General features: G+C 49.1%; 1 protein-coding gene across 3 annotated transcripts in view; it reads left to right on the top strand.

The window, feature by feature from the left end:
- LOC123772893 (uncharacterized) overlaps positions 1–19,036 on the top strand; it is a 186,816-nt gene that overhangs the window by 2,782 nt on the left and 164,998 nt on the right. For all 3 annotated transcript variants that reach the window (XM_069323232.1, XM_069323231.1, XM_069323230.1), the window contains exon 2: positions 17,469–17,502. The gene's annotated coding sequence lies outside the window, so the exon portion shown is untranslated. The remainder of the gene's footprint in view (positions 1–17,468; positions 17,503–19,036) is intronic.

Raw genomic sequence — 19,036 nt, 5'->3', positions numbered from 1 at the left:
AGACAGAGAAAGAGAGAGACAGAGAGACAGAGACAGAGACAGAGACAGAGAGACAGAGACAGAGACAGAGACAGAGAGAGAGACAGAGAGACAGAGACAGAGAGAGAGACAGAGAGACAGAGACAGAGAGAGAGAGAGAGACAGAGAAAGAGAGAGACAGAGAGACAGAGACAGAGACAGAGACAGAGAGACAGAGACAGAGACAGAGAGAGAGAGAGAGACAGAGAAAGTATAAATAAAGTGATATAGAACAGAGAGAACCAAATTAGAGACACGAAAAGAAACAGATGAACACAGAGGGGCCAGAAAGTTAATTCAGACCACGTTCACTAAGAATATTAGACCATTTAACTATGAACAATGAACTGAAGTAATTAGCAATAGAAGGCACCATACAGGGAAAAGATATGTGGACAAAAATTACAGAATGAAGAATGAGAATGAGAAATGAACAGAAACAAGGCCAGGAGAAAGGGATATGTTGGCCATGTTGTGTGTGTATGTTGGCCATGTTGTGTATGAGAGTATGTTGGCCATGTTGTGTGTGTATGTTGGCCATGTTGTGTATGAGAGTATGTTGGCCATGTTGTGTGTGTATGTTGGCCATGTTGTGTATGAGAGTATGTTGGCCATGTTGTGTATGTATGTTGGCCATGTTGTGTATGAGAGTATGTTGGCCATGTTGTGCATGAGAGTATGTTGGCCATGTTGTGTATGAGAGTATGTTGGCCATGTTGTGTATGTGAGTATGTTGGCCATGTTGTGTATGAGAGTATGTTGGCCATGTTGTGTATGAGAGTATGTTGGTCATGTTGTGTATGAGAGTATGTTGGCCATGTTGTGTATGAGAGTATGTTGGCCATGTCGTGTATGAGAGTATGTTGGCCATGTTGTGTATGAGAGTATGTTGGCCATGTTGTGTATGAGAGTATGTTGGCCATGTTGTGTATGAGAGTATGTTGGTCATGTTGTGTATGTGAGTATGTTGGCCATGTTGTGTATGAGAGTATGTTGGCCATGTTGTGTGTGTATGTTGGCCATGTTGTGTATGAGAGTATGTTGGCCATGTTGTGTATGTGAGTATGTTGGCCATGTTGTGTATGAGAGTATGTTGGCCATGTTGTGTATGAGAGTATGTTGGCCATGTTGTGTATGAGAGTATGTTGGCCATGTTGTGTATGAGAGTATGTTGGCCATGTTGTGTATGAGAGTATGTTGGCCATGTTGTGTATGAGAGTATGTTGGCCATGTTGTGTATGAGAGTATGTTGGCCATGTTGTGTATGAGAGTATGTTGGCCATGTTGTGTATGAGAGTATGTTGGCCATGTTGTGTATGAGAGTATGTTGGCCATGTTGTGTATGAGAGTATGTTGGCCATGTTGTGTATGAGAGTATGTTGGCCATGTTGTGTATGTGAGTATGTTGGCCATGTTGTGTGTGTGAGTATGTTGGCCATGTTGTGTATGAGAGTATGTTGGCCATGTTGTGTATGAGTATGTTGGCCATGTTGTGCATGTGAGTATGTTGGCCATGTTGTGTATGTGAGTATGTTGGCCATGTTGTGTATGTGAGTATGTTGGCCATGTTGCGTATGTGAGTATGTTGGCCATGTTGTGTATGTGAGTATGTTGGCCATGTTGTGTATGAGAGTATGTTGGCCATGTTGTGTATGTGAGTATGTTGGCCATGTTGTGTATGAGAGTATGTTGGCCATGTTGTGTATGTGAGTATGTTGGCCATGTTGTGTATGAGAGTATGTTGGCCATGTTGTGTATGTGAGTATGTTGGCCATGTTGTGTATGTGAGTATGTTGGCCATGTTGTGTATGAGAGTATGTTGGCCATGTTGTGTATGTGAGTATGTTGGCCATGTTGTGTATGAGAGTATGTTGGCCATGTTGTGTATGAGAGAGGACGGGCCACAACATGAAAGCGGCTGTCTAAATCAGCAGCAGGAAAGATTATTGTGAAAGAAGACCACTCAGTCTCACACTTGGAGTCCCTCACATGGGCCAAGAGTGGCCCAAGAGCCCCTCACATGGGCCAAGAGTGGCCCAAGAGCCCCTCACATGGGCCAAGAGTGGCCCAAGAGCCCCTCACATGGGCCAAGAGTCCCTCACATGGTCCAAGAGTAAACCAAGAGCCCCTCACATGGGCCAAGAGAGCAATGTTCTCCTCTCCAAGTTAAACATTACCTTTGCGCTCTTTAAGTGTCTCATTAAGTGTATTAACACACTTAAAAAAGTGCAAAGTCCCTCCCCTCTCTCCCCCCCCCCTCTCTCTCTCATCTCAGCTATTACGTGTGTAGGGGAGGTTGGTGGGGGCCCCATCATGTTCTTCTCACTATCATCTTCAGCTATCATCCTCACTAGCAACCCTCAAATCTCAATTTTCACTCTTCTCACTTTCAGCGTCACACTCATTTCTCACTATCTTCGTTATTGCATTTAGTCTTTCACTTTCACCCTCATGATTATTTTCACCCTCAGTCGCCGGGTACAAAGTTTTATTTTATAGTGACCTATGTTGTGTGGCTTCACATCTTATTGTGGCGACACACACTCACACACTCCCTCATACACTCACACACACACACACTCACACACATACTCACACACACACATACTCACACACACACATACTCACACACTCCCTCACACACTCCCTCACACACTCCCTTATACACTCACACACTCACTCACACACACACACTCACTCACACACTCACTCTCACACTTACTCAGACACTCACTCACACACTCCCTCACACACTCACACACACACTCCCTCACACACTCACATACACACTCCCTCACACACTCACACACACACTCACACACACACTCACACACACACTCACACACACACTCCCTCACACACTCACACACACACACTCCCTCACACACTCACACACACACTCCCTCACACACTCACACACACACTCCCTCACACACTCACACACACACTCCCTCACACACTCACACACACACTCCCTCATACACTCACACACACACTCCCTCACACACTCCCAAGCTCTAGAAGGCACTCAGACCCCAATCAAGACATAATAGAGAGGCAGCCAAACCTTCCTTCGAGTAAAGCCTCGCAGTTTGACACATATTCTAACGCTTAAAACATCTGTAACCTAGTGGGTGACAGGTGTTGTAGGGTGTCTGGAGTGCTTGTGGGACTTCTAGACACCCCCTGAACCCCTAACCTGCAAGATTAGGGGCCCAGGAAGGCTTGGGGGGGCCCCCCTTTGCTGAGCACAGCAAAGGGGCGCTGGGATGCCAATATCTTGACGTCATTATACCAATGCAGGCGCAGGCAAGCGGCACTTGACACTTGACAGTCAAAACACCCAAACAGCCTCAGCAAAAACTAACCAAGTGACGTTAAATTAACGTTACAACAACGTTGATAACGTACATCATCTCTTGCCTAAACGTTTCAGCCGGCAACCACGCGGGGTAACGATGCCAGTAACGGTAATTAAGCTACGTTATTTCAGTGTTACTGGTACGTCCTAACATACTAGTAACAAGGGATGGGTACCATGCCCCAGCAAGGGAAGGTTAGGTTAGGTTTAGGTTAGGTTAGGTTTAGGTTAGGTTAGGTTAGGTTAGGTTAGGTTAGGTTAGGTTAGGTTAGGTTTAGGTTAACGTTAGGTTAGGTTAGGTTAGGTTAGGTTAGGTTTAGGTTAGGTTAGGTTAGGTTAGGTTAGGTTAGGTTAGGTTAGGTTAGGTTAGGTTAGACACAGTTTAATTGGATTAGAGACCAACCACAAGTCCATCTCAGCTCTGTGACTCAACTGGAAAAAAGAAATATGGAATTTTGAGTTATAACCAGATTTACAAAGGTGAGAGTTAGGACCATGAGGAGTTTTTTAATTATTATTTTCTACCCCATACGTGGCCAGACATTTACAATGCTAACCACCATATATATACATTTTCTTCTGTCCTCCATGGACAGGGTTAGAGATCTGTTAAACATATAGTTCAGAGAGTTATTGAACAATCAATCACAGAAGGTGATTGTAGTGCTTTTAAAATGCTAAGCTAACCACATGGGAGAGTAGGATGGGAGAGGGGTGGATAGGATGGAATAGAACCATGAGGCAGAAACCCTTCCCTATCCGCAGGTTGTGTCAGACATTGACTCCTGTCCTATTTCCCTATCAGAAGAACAATTTTATTTATATTGTGAGTTGCATCACTTACGAACCCATCCCTGCCCTTGTAGTAATGTAAGGGAGCCGGTCGGCCGAGCGGACAGCACGCTGGACTTGTGATCCTGTGGTCCTGGGGTCGATCCCAGGCGCCGGCGAGAAACAATGGCCAGAGTTTCTTTCACCCTATGCCCCCCTGTTACCTAGCAGTAAAATAGGTACCTGGGTGTTAGTCAGCTGTCACGGGCTGCTTCCTGAGGGTGGAGGTCTGGTCGAGGACCGGGCCGCGGGGACACTAAAGCCCCGAAATTATCTCAAGATAATCTCAAGGTGATATATATGTGCTTCCGCCTACAGTTTAGACCTATTGTCTTGTGTGTGACCCTCTGTCCTGCTTGACAGTCAATACCAGCATTGTCCTCACTTTAATAAGACTTAATTGAATCAGATTAGACAAAAATTGTCATTAATTTTTTCAATACGGATGTGTATAATAAAATCTACTTTTAAAATTATGATTGGAGCTGGCAGCCTGCTCCTTTGGGTCATTTCTTTGTGTTCCGTTGGTGTTCGGGGTGAACATTTCCTCATTTTCTACTGTCAATACACCCTAAGTATCTTATACATCCCTATCATGTCTCCTCCTTTCTAGCGTCGTCAGGTTTAGTTCCTTCAGTCTCTCTTCATACCTCATCTGTCGCAATTCTGAGTCTCGTTGCAAACTTGTAAACTTTTTTCGAGTTTCCTTCTGTATTTATGTTTTAAGATGGGGGCTCCAGGATGGGACTGCATATTCTAAAACTGGTCTAACATAGGTGGTTTACAGTGATCTAAATGCCTTCTCATTTAAGTACCTGTCGCTGTGTATGTGTGTGTATATATGTATTAATATGTGTGTATGTACGAAACATGTCTCACAGGGTTAGGCTTGAACAGTTGGCAGCATCGAACTACAGCTCCCGGGCCCAGGCTTTCTGACAGCCAGTTCTCTAATGTAAGGACTCCCAGGCTAACTTGATCCCTGTGAAATTTGATTATAAAACTACAGACGGAAATAGGCTCTCGGCTTTCACCTAATTTATTGCAATTAAACCTTTGTTCCACGGAAGTGCTTACTCACACTAGGTTCCTCACACTAGGTTCCTCACACTAGGTTCCTCACACTAGACTCCTCACACTAGACTCCTCACACTAGGCTCCTCACACTAGGTTCCTCACACTAGGTTCCTCACACTAGACTCCTCACACTAGGTTCCTCACACTAGGTTCCTCACACTAGGTTCCACACACTAGGTTCCTCACACTAGGTTCCTCACACTAGGCTCCTCACACTAGGTTCCTCACACTAGACTCCTCACACTAGGTTCCACACACTAGGTTCCTCACACTAGGTTCCTCACACTAGACTCCTCACACTAGGTTCCACACACTAGGTTCCTCACTCTAGGTTCCTCACACTAGGCTCCTCACACTAGGTTCCTCACACTAGACTCCTCACACTAGGTTCCTCACACTAGACTCCTCACACTAGACTCCTCACACTAGGCTCCTCACACTAGGTTCCTCACACTAGGTTCCTCACACTAGACTCCTCACACTAGGTTCCTCACACTAGGTTCCACACACTAGGTTCCTCACACTAGGTTCCTCACACTAGGCTCCTCACACTAGGTTCCTCACACTAGACTCCTCACACTAGGTTCCACACACTAGGTTCCTCACACTAGGTTCCTCACACTAGGTTCCTCACACTAGGCTCCTCACACTAGGTTCCTCACACTAGGTTCCTCACACTAGGTTCCTCACACTAGACTCCTCACACTAGGCTCCTCACACTAGGTTCCTCACACTAGGCTCCTCACACTAGGTTCCTCACACTAGGCTCCTCACACTAGACTCCTCACACTAGGTTCCACACACTAGACTCCTCACACTAGGTTCCACACACTAGACTCCTCACACTAGGTTCCTCACACTAGGTTCCACACACTAGACTCCTCACACTAGGTTCCTCACACTAGACTCCTCACACTAGGCTCCTCACACTAGGTTCCTCTCACTAGGTTCCTCACACTAGGTTCCTCACACTAGGCTCCTCACACTAGGTTCCTCACACTAGGTTCCTCACACTAGGTTCCTCTCACTAGGTTCCTCACACTAGACTCCTCACACTAGACTCCTCACACTAGGTTCCTCACACTAGGTTCCTCACACTAGACTCCTCACACTAGGTTCCTCACACTAGGTTCCTCACACTAGGTTCCTCACACTAGGTTCCTCACACTAGGTTCCTCACACTAGGTTCCTCACACTAGGCTCCTCACACTAGGTTCCTCACACTAGGTTCCTCACACTAGGTTCCTCTCACTAGGTTCCTCACACTAGACTCCTCACACTAGACTCCTCACACTAGACTCCTCACACTAGGTTCCTCACACTAGGTTCCTCACACTAGGTTCCTCACACTAGGTTCCTCACACTAGACTCCTCACACTAGGTTCCTCACACTAGGTTCCTCACACTAGGTTCCTCACACTAGGTTCCTCTCACTAGGTTCCTCACACTAGGTTCCTCACACTAGGCTCCTCACACTAGGTTCCTCACACTAGGTTCCTCACACTAGGTTCCTCACACTAGGTTCCTCACACTAGGTTCCTCTCACTAGGCTCCTCACACTAGGTTCCTCACACTAGGCTCCTCACACTAGGTTCCTCTCACTAGGCTCCTCACACTAGGCTCCTCACACTAGGCTCCTCATGCCGGTTTAATACCGGACGGTAGAGCGACGGTCTCGCTTCCTGCAGGTCGGCGTTCAATCCCCCGAGACCGTCCACAAGTGGTTGGGGCACCATTCCTTTCCCACCGTCCCATCCCAAATCCTTATCCTGACCCCTTCCCAGTGCTATATAGTCGTAATGGCTTGGCGCTTTCACCGCTGATAGTTACGACCACGATCCTAGGAAGTATGTACTCACCAAGTTGTGCTTCGGGGATTGAGCTCTGCTCTTTCGGCCCGCCTCTCAACTGTCAATCAACTGTTACTAACTAATTTCCCCCCCCCACACACACACCCGCAGGAAGCAGCCCGTGACAGCTGACTAACTCCCAGGTACCTATTTTACTGCTAGGTAACAGGGGGTATTCAGGGTGAAATAAACTTAGCCCACTTGTTTCTGCCTCGTGCGGGAATCGAACCCGCGCCACAGAATTACGAGTCCTGCGCGCTATCCACCAGGCTACCCGGCCCCTGTGTGTACGTGTGGTAATGTGCACATGTGTACGTGTTCTGAAAATTTCCAATGACCAGTTTTTAAAACGAAATTGTAGTTTGTATTCTAGTTTCAATTTTAAATAAGGAATGGAAGATTAAATAACAGATAGAATAGGTTAGAAGTCAGTCCGTAATGTCACGGGTTAAATTGGAAAGTGTTCCTCTCTGGGAAGGATTTCCAGAGAGCAAAGTTCCTACATCAGTAAGCTCTTGTTCACATAATAATGTATAGTTATAAATGTATATACATCATTAGAGAAGATTGCCAAATCGCAGCAGAGTGCAGAGTCAAAACATGTCTGCTTAGCAGAAGAGCAATGTGGTGCTCAGACAAGGCTGCTTAGCAGAAGAGCAATGTGGGGCTCAGACAAGGCTGCTTAGCAGAAGAGCAATGTGGGGCTCAGACAAGGCTGCTTAGCAGAAGAGCAATGTGGTGCTCAGACAAGGCTGCTTAGCAGAAGAGCAATGTGGGGCTGAGACAAGACTGTCTGCTTAACAGAAGACCAGTAGGGGCTCAATTATGTCTGCTTAGAAGACCAGTGGGGGCTCAAACAAGTCTGCTTAGCCGCAGACATATGGCCAATAAACCAATGCAATTCCTTGCATTGGCAACAACCCATTTTTCCGAATCTGTTTTCAATTGGATATCAAGTTTTGCTGGACACATTTACACCTGTCTGGCACCCTATAGAAGATAGCGTCTTGGCTTTGTCTAGCTGATATCTCTGGAAGGCAGTAGAGATCCGTCTCCATTACCTGAGAGCCAGCGCCTACTGTTGAGAGATTCACAGATTCACAGATTCACAGGACTTGTATTCATAGAGGAGTAAGGTTGTCTAATGAGATGCCTTGATTTGATCTCCCAGTGCTTATGACGCTAGGTATTCATGGTGGCTGGGAGATGGGTTAAGGTAGCTAGGAGCTGGGTCATGGTAGCTAGGAGCTGGGTCAGGGTAGCTAGGAGCTGGGTCAGGGTAGCTAGGAGCTGGGTCAGGGTAGCTAGGAGCTGGGTCAGGGTAGCTAGGAGCTGGGTTAGGATTATAGTGAGATAATATTGAACGATATGACCTTGTGTCCACAGGTGGACACAGCACTCCTACCCCACAGCAGGGTATGGGGGTAGACCATTCTACCCCACAGCAGGGCATGGGTAGACCCTTCTACCCCACAACAGGGTATGGGGTAGCTCCTCCTACCCCACAGCAGGGTATGGGGGCAGACCATCCTACCCCACAGCAGGGTATGGGGGCAGACCATCCTACCCCACAGCAGGGTATGGGGGTAGACCATTCTACCCCACAACAGGGTATGGGGGTAGCTCCTCCTTACCCACAACAGGGTATGGGGGTAGCTCCTCCTACCCCACAGCAGGGTATGGGTAGACCATTCTACCCCACAACAGGGTATGGGGTTAGACCATTCTACCCCACAACAGGGTATGGGTAGCTCTTCCAACTCACTCTGAAGTGTCTGAAGATCCTCTTTTCCGCAAACCTGAGACGCCCCTGTCCGGAAAGGTATGATACAAGATCCTTCACATAATGCTAATGGAAGGACCACCTTCCCAGCAGAGTGGGGGTAAGGGACAGCCCTCAGAAGGGTGTATGAAGTGAACCCTTAACTCCAGAGTGTAGGAGCCCGCTCCCAGAGCCCTGAAATGTCAAACGTCAGAGTGCGTAGTCCAGTTACGGTACTGAGCACTGCTGGAAAGCACAGTTTTAAACTATGTTTCTCACACTGAAATTGATTTTTCCCGTCTATGGTAAGCGTCTCTTTCCAGTCTGATAGCTGTCCAGACCATATCTATGAATTCAATTTAGAAACTTCAAAATACTGACGCTCAATTTAGCTGTGAGGAGTGCTCAGAGTAGCACAATGGTGTGTTGGAGATCTTCGCGACGGTGGAGAGGTTGGCATCACTGGGCGACCTGGTGATGGTGGAGAGGTTGGCATCACTGGCGACCTGGTGACGGTGGAGAGGTTGGCATCACTCGCGACCTGGTGATGGTGGAGAGGTTGGCATCACTGGCGACCTGCTGACGGTGGAGAGGTTGGCATCACTGGCGACCTGGGGACGGTGGAGAGGTTGGCATCACTGGCGACCTGGCGACGGTGGAGAGGTTGGCATCACTGGCGACCTGGCGACGGTGGAGAGGTTGGCATCACTGGCGACCTGGCGACGGTGGAGAGGTTGGCATCACTGGCGACCTGGTGACGGTGGAGAGGTTGGCATCACTGGCGACCTGGCGACGGTGGAGAGGTTGGGCATCACTGGCGACCTGGTGACGGTGGAGAGGTTGGCATCACTGGCGACCTGGTGACGGTGGAGAGGTTGGCATCACTGGCGACCTGGGGACGGTGGAGAGGTTGGCATCACTGGCGACCTGGTGACGGTGGAGAGGTTGGCATCACTGGCCTCCTAGCAACGGAAAGGTTGGCATCACTGGCGACCTGGGGACGGTGGAGAGGTTGGCATCACTGGCGACCTGGCGACGGTGGAGAGGTTGGCATCACTGGCGACCTGGGGACGGTGGAGAGGTTGGCATCACTGGCGACCTGGCGACGGTGGAGAGGTTGGCATCACTGGCGACCTGGTGACGGTGGAGAGGTTGGCATCACTGGCGACCTGGTGACGGTGGAGAGGTTGGCATCACTGGCGGACCTGGTGACGGTGGAGAGGTTGGCATCACTGGCGACCTGGTGACGGTGGAGAGGTTTGGCATCACTGGCGACCTGGTGACGGTGGAGAGGTTGGCATCACTGGCGACCTGGGGACCGGTGGAGAGGTTGGCATCACTGGCGACCTTGGTGACGGTGGAGAGGTTGGCATCACTGGCCTCCTAGCAACGGAAAGGTTGGCATCACTGGCGACCTGGGGACGGTGGAGAGGTTGGCATCACTGGCGACCTGGCGACGGTGGAGAGGTTGGCATCACTGGCGACCTGGGGACGGTGGAGAGGTTGGCATCACTGGCGACCTGGCGACGGTGGAGAGGTTGGCATCACTGGCGACCTGGTGACGGTGGAGAGGTTGGCATCACTGGCGACCTGGTGACGGTGGAGAGGTTGGCATCACTGGCGACCTGGTGACGGTGGAGAGGTTGGCATCACTGGCGACCGGGTGACGGTGGAGAGGTTGGCATCACTGGCGACCTGGTGACGGTGGAGAGGTTGGCATCACTGGCGACCTGGCGACGGTGGAGAGGTTGGCATCACTGGCGACCTGGTGACGGTGGAGAGGTTGGCATCACTGGCGACCTGGCGACGGTGGAGAGGTTGCATCACTGGCGACCTGGCGACGGTGGAGAGGTTGGCATCACCTGGCGACCGGCGACGGTGGAGAGGTGGCATCACTGGCGACCTGGCGACGGTGGAGAGGTTGGCATCACTGGCGACTGGCGACGGTGGAGAGGTTAGCATCACTGGCGACCTGGGGACGGTGGAGAGGTTGGCATCACTGGCGACCTGGTGACGGTGGAGAGGTTGGCATCACTGGCGACCTGGCGACGGTGGAGAGGTTGGCAATCAATGGCGACCTGGCGACGGTGGAGAGGTTGGCATCACTGGCGACCTGGCGACGGTGGAGAGGTTGGCATCACTGGCGACCTGGTGACGGTGGAGAGGTTGGCATCACTGGCGACCTGGTGACGGTGGAGAGGTTGGCATCACTGGCGATATAGCAATGTTTATATCTGGCAACACACTCTTCTCACACATCTTCTATCTGCTGTATATACAAGAGTAGATAAAGTTAACCAGACCACACACTTGAAAGTGAAGGGACGACGACGTTTCGGTCCGTCCTGGACCATTCTCAAGTCGTTTGTAAATGACTTGAATTGATTTGACACAATCGACTTGAGAATGGTCCAGGACGGACCGAAACGTCGTCGTCCCTTCACCTTCTAGTGCCACGTTATTGTGACTCTACCTACTGTAAAAGTACGATAGTAGATCCGAAGTGTCTACATCAACCCCACAATATTACACCTTTAAGGTCTTGACAGATCCCAGAATTCAAATTTGTCATCATAATACATGTTTTACATGCCAGCATCTAAATCAAGTGTCATTTTGAATAGACGATTACTAAGGAGTACATTTATTAAACAGTTTACAAGCATGAAAACTTGCCAATCAACTGTTGTTATTGTTATAAACAGCCTCCTGGTGCTTCGGAGCTCATTAACTGTTTAATAATTGTAAACAAAGCCGCCAAAGATTGAGAAAAGATGTACACGTTCGTAAGTGTTTGCGTAACTGCTTTCGTGAATCTGGCCCCAGGTTTTTGGCAGCCATTTGCAAGCCTGAGAGTGCAAGCCTGAGAGTGCAAGCCTGAGAGTGCAAGCCTGACCAGGTTTGCAATATGCACTCTGTTTATCATCTCCTGTTTTTCAGTCGCATACGTGACCTGTCGTCTCTTTCCCTTCGTAGAAATTGCTGAAAGTTTGTGACTGATGAGTCTTGTTTCAGATGTCATTCCTTCCTTTCCACATGTAAAAGTTCAGAGTGCAGTAGTCTGTCTCACTGTCTGTCTGTCTGTTGTACTCAGTTCTATTCACCTAGTTGTGCTTGCGGGGGTTGAGCTTTGGCTCTTTGGTCCCGCCTCTCAACTGTCAATCAACTGGTGTACGGGTTCCTGAGCCTATTGGGCTCTATCATATCTACATTTGAACTGTCTGTCTGTCATTTGAACTGTTTTTAGCCGTAAAAAACTCTACCAGAATACGTCAGAAATCTCTGATAGTGTTGTCACAAGTCAGGACTTGTGTCCCAGCAAGCTGGGAGTGACAGGGAAGGTGTCCCAGCAAGCTGGGAGTGACAGGGAAGGTGTCCCAGCAAGCTGGGAGTGACAGAGAAGGTGTCCCAGCAAGCTGGGAGTGACAGGGAATGTGTCCCAGCAAGCTGGGAGTGACAGGGAAGGTGTCCCAGCAAGCTGGGAGTGACAGGAAAGAAGTCCCAGCAAGCTAGAAGTTACACTAAATGCCTTCCATTAAGCTGATATGATATCATTCACATATCTTGAATCAGTGGATCATCCCCATCGTGAGAGTCTCGACAGAAACTCACATCCACGAGTCAACAAGAGGGTGAGAAGCACTGAGAAACGGGCCTCCTCCTGAGACACATTGGTCGCTGCTTGTGTGTTGGGAAACTGTGGAAAGTTTACACCAAGAAGGAAGTTTACTTCTCTACTGTAATCAATATGCCAGAAGCAGCCCTCTGAAGGCTCTCTTGCGAGCAGTAAAAGGGGAAAGAACGAGTCTTCATTATCACGGAGACAAAAGTCTCCACCCAGACTTATTTGGGAGTGTCAAGGCTTCTGGAGGTGACGGCCAGGCTGGTGTACAGTGATTAGAGATGATGTAGTGTACAGAGACCATTGGGGGAGATGTTTATATCTATCAGCTGTAAGGAATAGTTTCTGTGTCTCCAGCTTCTACCCGTGTCCTCTGGTCCTGCCTCATCTGTGTCACCAGCTTCTACCCGTGTCCTCTGGTCCTGCCTCATCTGTGTCTCCAGCTTCCACCCGTGTCCTCTGGTCCTGCCTCATCTGTGTCTCCAGCTTCCACCCGTGTCCTCTGGTCCTGCCTCATCTGTGTCACCAGCTTCCACCTGTGTCCTCTGGTCCTGCCTCATCTGTGTCTCCAGCTTCCACCCGTGTCCTCTGGTCCTGCCTCATCAGTGTCTCCAGCTTCCACCCGTGTCCTCTGGTCCTGCCTCATCTGTGTCTCCAGCTTCCACCGTGTCCTCTGGTCCTGCCTCATCTGTGTCTCCAGCATCCACCCGTGTCCTCTGGTCCTGCCTCATCTGTGTCACCAGCTTCCACCCGTGTCCTCTGGTCCTGCCTCATCTGTGTCACCAGCTTCCACCCGTGTCCTCTGGTCCTGCCTCATCTGTGTCTCCAGCTTCCACCCGTGTCCTCTGGTCCTGCCTCATCTGTGTCTCCAGCTTCCACCCGTGTCCTCTGGTCCTGCCTCATCTGTGTCTCCAGCTTCCACCTGTGTCCTCTGGTCCTGCCTCATCTGTGTCTCCAGCTTCCACCTGTGTCCTCTGGTCCTGCCTCATCTGTGTCTCCAGCTTCCACCTGTGTCCTCTGGTCCTACCTCATCTGTGTCTCCAGCATCCACCCGTGTCCTCTGGTCCTGCCTCATCTGTGTCTCCAGCTTCCACCTGTGTCCTCTGGTCCTGCCTCATCTGTGTCACCAGCTTCCACCCGTGTCCTCTGGTCCTGCCTCATCTGTGTCTCCAGCTTCCACCTGTGTCCTCTGGTCCTGCCTCATCTGTGTCACCAGCTTCCACCCGTGTCCTCTGGTCCTGCCTCATCTGTGTCTCCAGCATCCACCCGTGTCCTCTGGTCCTGCCTCATCTGTGTCTCCAGCTTCCACCCGTGTCCTCTGGTCCTGCCTCATCTGTGTCTCCAGCTTCCACCCGTGTCCTCTGGTCCTGCCTCATCTGTGTCACCAGCTTCCACCCGTGTCCTCTGGTCCTGCCTCATCTGTGTCTCCAGCTTCCACCCGTGTCCTCTGGTCCTGCCTCATCTGTGTCTCCAGCTTCCACCCGTGTCCTCTGGTCCTGCCTCATCTGTGTCTCCAGCTTCCACGTGTGTCCTCTGGTCCTGCCTCATCTGTGTCTTCAGCTTCCACCCGTGTCCTCTGGTCCTGCCTCATCTGTGTCTCCAGCTTCCACCCGTGTCCTCTGGTCCTGCCTCATCTGTGTTTCCAGCATCCACCCGTGTCCTCTGGTCCTGCCTCATCTGTGTCTCCAGCTTCCACCCGTGTCCTCTGGTCCTGCCTCATCTGTGTCTCCAGCTTCCGCCTGTGGTGTTCTGAGCTGCTCAGAGCTCAATGAACGTGAGCTCCACGACAAATCCAGTTGCTTATCTCCACAATTTTCCAATGTTACTCTGAAATTTACTAGATGTAGCCTCCATGCTGGCGTTGCATTCTCAAGAGTTGGTGATGCGTAGGTTGTATATAGTGTCTTAAAGACCCCCGCATGTATTAAGCAGTCACCAGATCTGAAGGTATACATATATACACCCCAGATGTATATTTCACACTGTATGACCTGTACCAATATGACAGAGGTGCCAGCGCAGGAAGCAGGAGTATATACATGTAGTGTACAAGAGTCCAGTGAAGGACAGGCTACACTATAGTGGTGCGGGGAGCAAGGGAGAGCCTCTGAGGTGTCTGGGAGGAGGAGAGAGCTCTTGAGGGAGCCACAGAGGTGCTCAGAGGGTTGGTTATGGCGGAGGTAAAGGTAATAAGGTTCTGTGAGTGCGATGGAGAGGCAGGCGGAAAGGCTGAAACAGCAAACCCGCAACGGACCACCTAAAAGGTTACCATCGACGTCCCAGGAGGTCCATTGACGTCCCAGGAGGTCCATCGACGTCCCAGGAGGTCCATCGACATCCCAGGAGGTCCATCGACGTCCCAGGAGGTCCATCGACGTCTCAGGAGGTCCATCGACGTCCCAGGAGGTCCATCGACGTCCCAGGAGGTCCATCGACGTCCCAGGAGGTCCATCGACGTCCCAGGAGGTCCATTGACGTCCCAGGAGGTCCATCGACGTCCCAGGAGGTCCATTGACGTCCCAGGAGGTCCATCGACGTCCTAGGAGGTCCATCGACGTCCCAGGAGGTCCATCGACGTCCCAGGAGGTCCATCGACGTCCCAGGAGGTCCATCGACGTCGAACCCATCCAGTTTGGCACACTGAGGTCACTACAGGAGACTGTACCCAGTTGGCCAGGGAGCCGGTCGGCCGAGCGGACAGCACGCTGGTCTTATGATCCTGTGGTCCTGGGTTCGATCCCAGGCGCCGGCGAGAAACAATGGGGGCAGAGTTTCTTTCACCCTATGCCCCTGTTACCTAGCAGTAAAATAGGTACCTGGGTGTTAGTCAGCTGTCACGGGCTGCTTCCTGGGGGGTGGAGGCCTGGTCGAGGACCGGGCCGCGGGGACACTAAAGCCCCGAAATCATCTCAAGATAACCACCCTATGCCCCTGTTACCTAGCAGTAAAATAGGTACCTGGGTGTTAGTCAGCTGTCACGGGCTGCTTCCTGGGGGTGGAGGCCTGGTCGAGGACCGGGCCGCGAGGACACTAAAGCCCCGAAATCATCACAAGATAACATCTTGAAGACGCCAGCCGGGTCCTGAGCCGTCTTGACAATGACTTAAGTATTGAGTTTCTTGTCACCACATTCGTCTTAACTCGGTTAATGACTAATTATCCCCCATTACTGTGTGATGTGTCTAGCTACATTGCTAGACCTCAAGGTTTAGCTCTTGGCCCCCGCCTCGTCCCTTTGGCATGTCTTGAATCCCTACAAGAAATTAATCTCAAAGCTCCTGTTTGCTCCATTTTGACAATCTTATATACACCCAAATGTTTTATCCTTGTCAATCCTATACACCATGGAGTATTATGTCCTCGTTCATCCTATCTCACATCCTAGAGTATTTTATATATCGTTATCATGTCTCATCCTGCATTTTCTTCGTGAGATCCAGTTCGTATAACCGTCGTCTCTCCCAGCTGGACTCTAGCAAGTAATATTATGTGCTTGAACAAATCCACAAGGGCTGTGACGAGGATTCGAACCTGCGTCCGGGAGCATCCCAGACACTGCCTTAATCGACTGAGCTACGACAGGTTCGCAGGTTCGAATCCTCGTCACGGCCCTTGTGGATTTGTTCATTTGATGCATCACGTTAGTGTGATCTCTGTGTGTGGTTATGTGCTTTAAGCCGGGGTTCCATACTGGTGCAGCATCTTGAGGTTATCTTGAGATGATTTCGGGGCTTTAGTGTCCCGCGGCCCGGTCCTCGACCAGGCCTCCACCCCCAGGAAGCAGCCCGTGACAGCTGACTAACACCCAGGTACCTATTTTACTGCTAGGTAACAGGGGGCATAGGGTGAAAGAAACTCTGCCCATTGTTCCTCGCCGGCGCCTGGGATCGAACTAATTACCACAGGATCAAAAGTCCCGCGTGCTGTCCGCTCGGCCGACCGGCTCCCTTACTTACTCCCTTAGCATACTCAAGTAATGGACTTAACATTGGTGTATAGCGTTTAGATGTCGGCTATGAGATGTTATGCAGTTTACATGAACGGTAGAGTGACAGTTTGGCTTCTTGCAGGTCGGCGTTCAATCCCCGACCGTCAAAGTGGTTGGGCACCATTCCTCCATCCTATTCTAAATTCTTCATATCCCTTTTAAGTGCTATATAGTCATATTGGCTTAGTGCTTTCCCCTGATAATGACTTTTGGAGATCAGATGTCTTAGATGCTTTGAGTTACACTTTATGTACTGGAAGGCTCAGGCTCTAGCTCCTGGACCCCACCTGTGCCAGCTGCTGGTAGATTATTTCAGTGAGTTCCATCTGATCTTTGGTTATAATTTAGAAACTGTGTACTGACTTGTACAAACTTTGTTTACAAACTTTGACTATTTACAAACTCTTAATGTTTACAAACTTTTACTATTTACAAACTTTTATTGTTAACAAGCTCTCACTGGAGAGCTGACTGTAGTGAAGAAGTTCTTGGTGTGTGTGTGTGTGTGTGTGTGTCTGCGTGTGTCTGCGTGTGTGTGTGTGTGTGTGTGTGTGTGTGTGTGTGTGTGTGTTGTGTGTTGTGTGTGTGTGTGTGTGTGTGTGTGTGTGTGTGTGTCCACTGCTCTCATCATCAAATTCATGTTCAAATATGTTTATTGAATCAAGAAAAAATTCATCTCAAAGGGATAGAGTAGCTTAGGCTATTTATACCCCCCCCCTCACTATCACCAGTCATATGTGTGAAACAGTCGCTTTGTCTAATGTCTCACCATCCTGTACTGCTCACTATATTGATGGTGTATATATCCTGTTCCCTCTGTCCACCAGTTTGGCAAAGTAAGTCCCGTCTGCCTTTGTAACTCAGTCCTCTCTGCCTTTGTAAGTCAGTCCTCTCTGGCATAAAATAATTAAACCTTGTCGCATATCTCTCTGGTCATTTCTAAATATTTTTTCTCACAGGTACGGGTCCCAGGCCAGTGCTGCATACTGAAAGGTAGGTCTTACGTATGTTGTATTAAAAAGTATAGGTACCATAAGTCTGCTAAGAATCCACTATCCGTAGCTGAGTGGATAGAGACGGTTCGACAGAGATTTTGAACCAAAGTGACGTTACAGGAGTATTTTAACAATCTATGATCATTGTATTTTGGCTAATGGAAATTAAGGTGATTTCTTCCTTGTCTCTCAAGATCTGTATCTATTGAGAGAAGCTCTACACATTCAGCAGTGGATGTGGTATATGACAACAGGCTGCTCCTACTGATATGAATTCTCTATCTTTGACTTAGGCCTATCTGATAAGACGCCAGGCGTTTCCAGTTGACATAGAGGTGTTGTAGGCCTTAGAGACATGCCGGTAACTGCTGTTTGTTTAATTTTATTGTTTACTGCTAAGGAGGAAGGAGGGGGGGGGTGGAGTGACAGGGTGAGAGAAGCCTAATGAGAGAAAATGCTATGCCAGTTTTAAATAAAATAATTTGGGGTTTAAAAACCCCTAATATTTAAATAATCCGGATTGGTGTGGTCCAGAGTGTATTAACTCAAAAGATTACACAGTCACCAGGTGGTATATGCTTGCTAATGGCAATAAATCTATTGTAAATGCTTTGCTCATTGCGCTCTTAGCGTATATATGTATTTGAGAGACAGAAAAATATGTGAGTTTAGTGTTTCAACTTCAAATGCGATATGTTTATGTAGCACTTGCCTCAGGACTCTATGATAGTGAGTTTTATGCGATCTTGCACAGTAACTGATCCATTCACTATCAAGTCAAGGGCTAACAGCGAAATATGCTCACTACACAGTAGTAATGAACTACACACTCACATAACAGGTGGGATGACTTATTATTAACATCTTTATTGACAAAATTAAATTACAATTTCGCCTAATCTGAGGATTTCAATTAAGTCTTATTAAAGTGGGGATAATGCTGCTAGTAGCCTTACTTTTAAGACTTGAAATCCTCAGACGTGCGCATTTTTTACCAAATCGCGCGCATAGATGAATATACTTTGAGGAGTACAAATGCTCCCCTTAATACAGGGGTCCAATACACTATGGCTATACACCCACCAGGTGATATACACGGTGTATACATGTGTATACATGATGTGTATACATGTATACATCCTGAGAGGTTGGCACCCGACACTTGGACCAGTAACATACCTATAAATAAGTTATCAGAAGAGAGCTTAAAGCTAATATGACTATAGCACCTCGAGGGGATATGAGGACAAGGATCTGGGATAGGAGGGATGAAAGGAATATAGTGCCCAACCACAATGTCTCACTTTACTCATAAAATCTATGAGTTTCGTTAGACCTTTTGAATCGCACACATACAAGGCACTACGGGCTCACCATAGCCCGTGCTACTTGGAACTTTTTGTCCCAAGTAGCGAATCTACTTCAAGAAGCACACGTCCAATAAGGGAATAACAGGCCACGCAGTAGGGTTCAGATCGATACATGTTTTTTTCCTGTTGGTGTTGGGAGGGGGTCGGAGCCCCCCCCCCCCC

This window comes from Procambarus clarkii, chromosome 12 (assembly GCF_040958095.1).
Source record: "Procambarus clarkii isolate CNS0578487 chromosome 12, FALCON_Pclarkii_2.0, whole genome shotgun sequence".
Lineage (NCBI taxonomy): Eukaryota > Metazoa > Arthropoda > Malacostraca > Decapoda > Cambaridae > Procambarus > Procambarus clarkii.
This window is presented reverse-complemented; position numbering and strand designations above follow the sequence as displayed.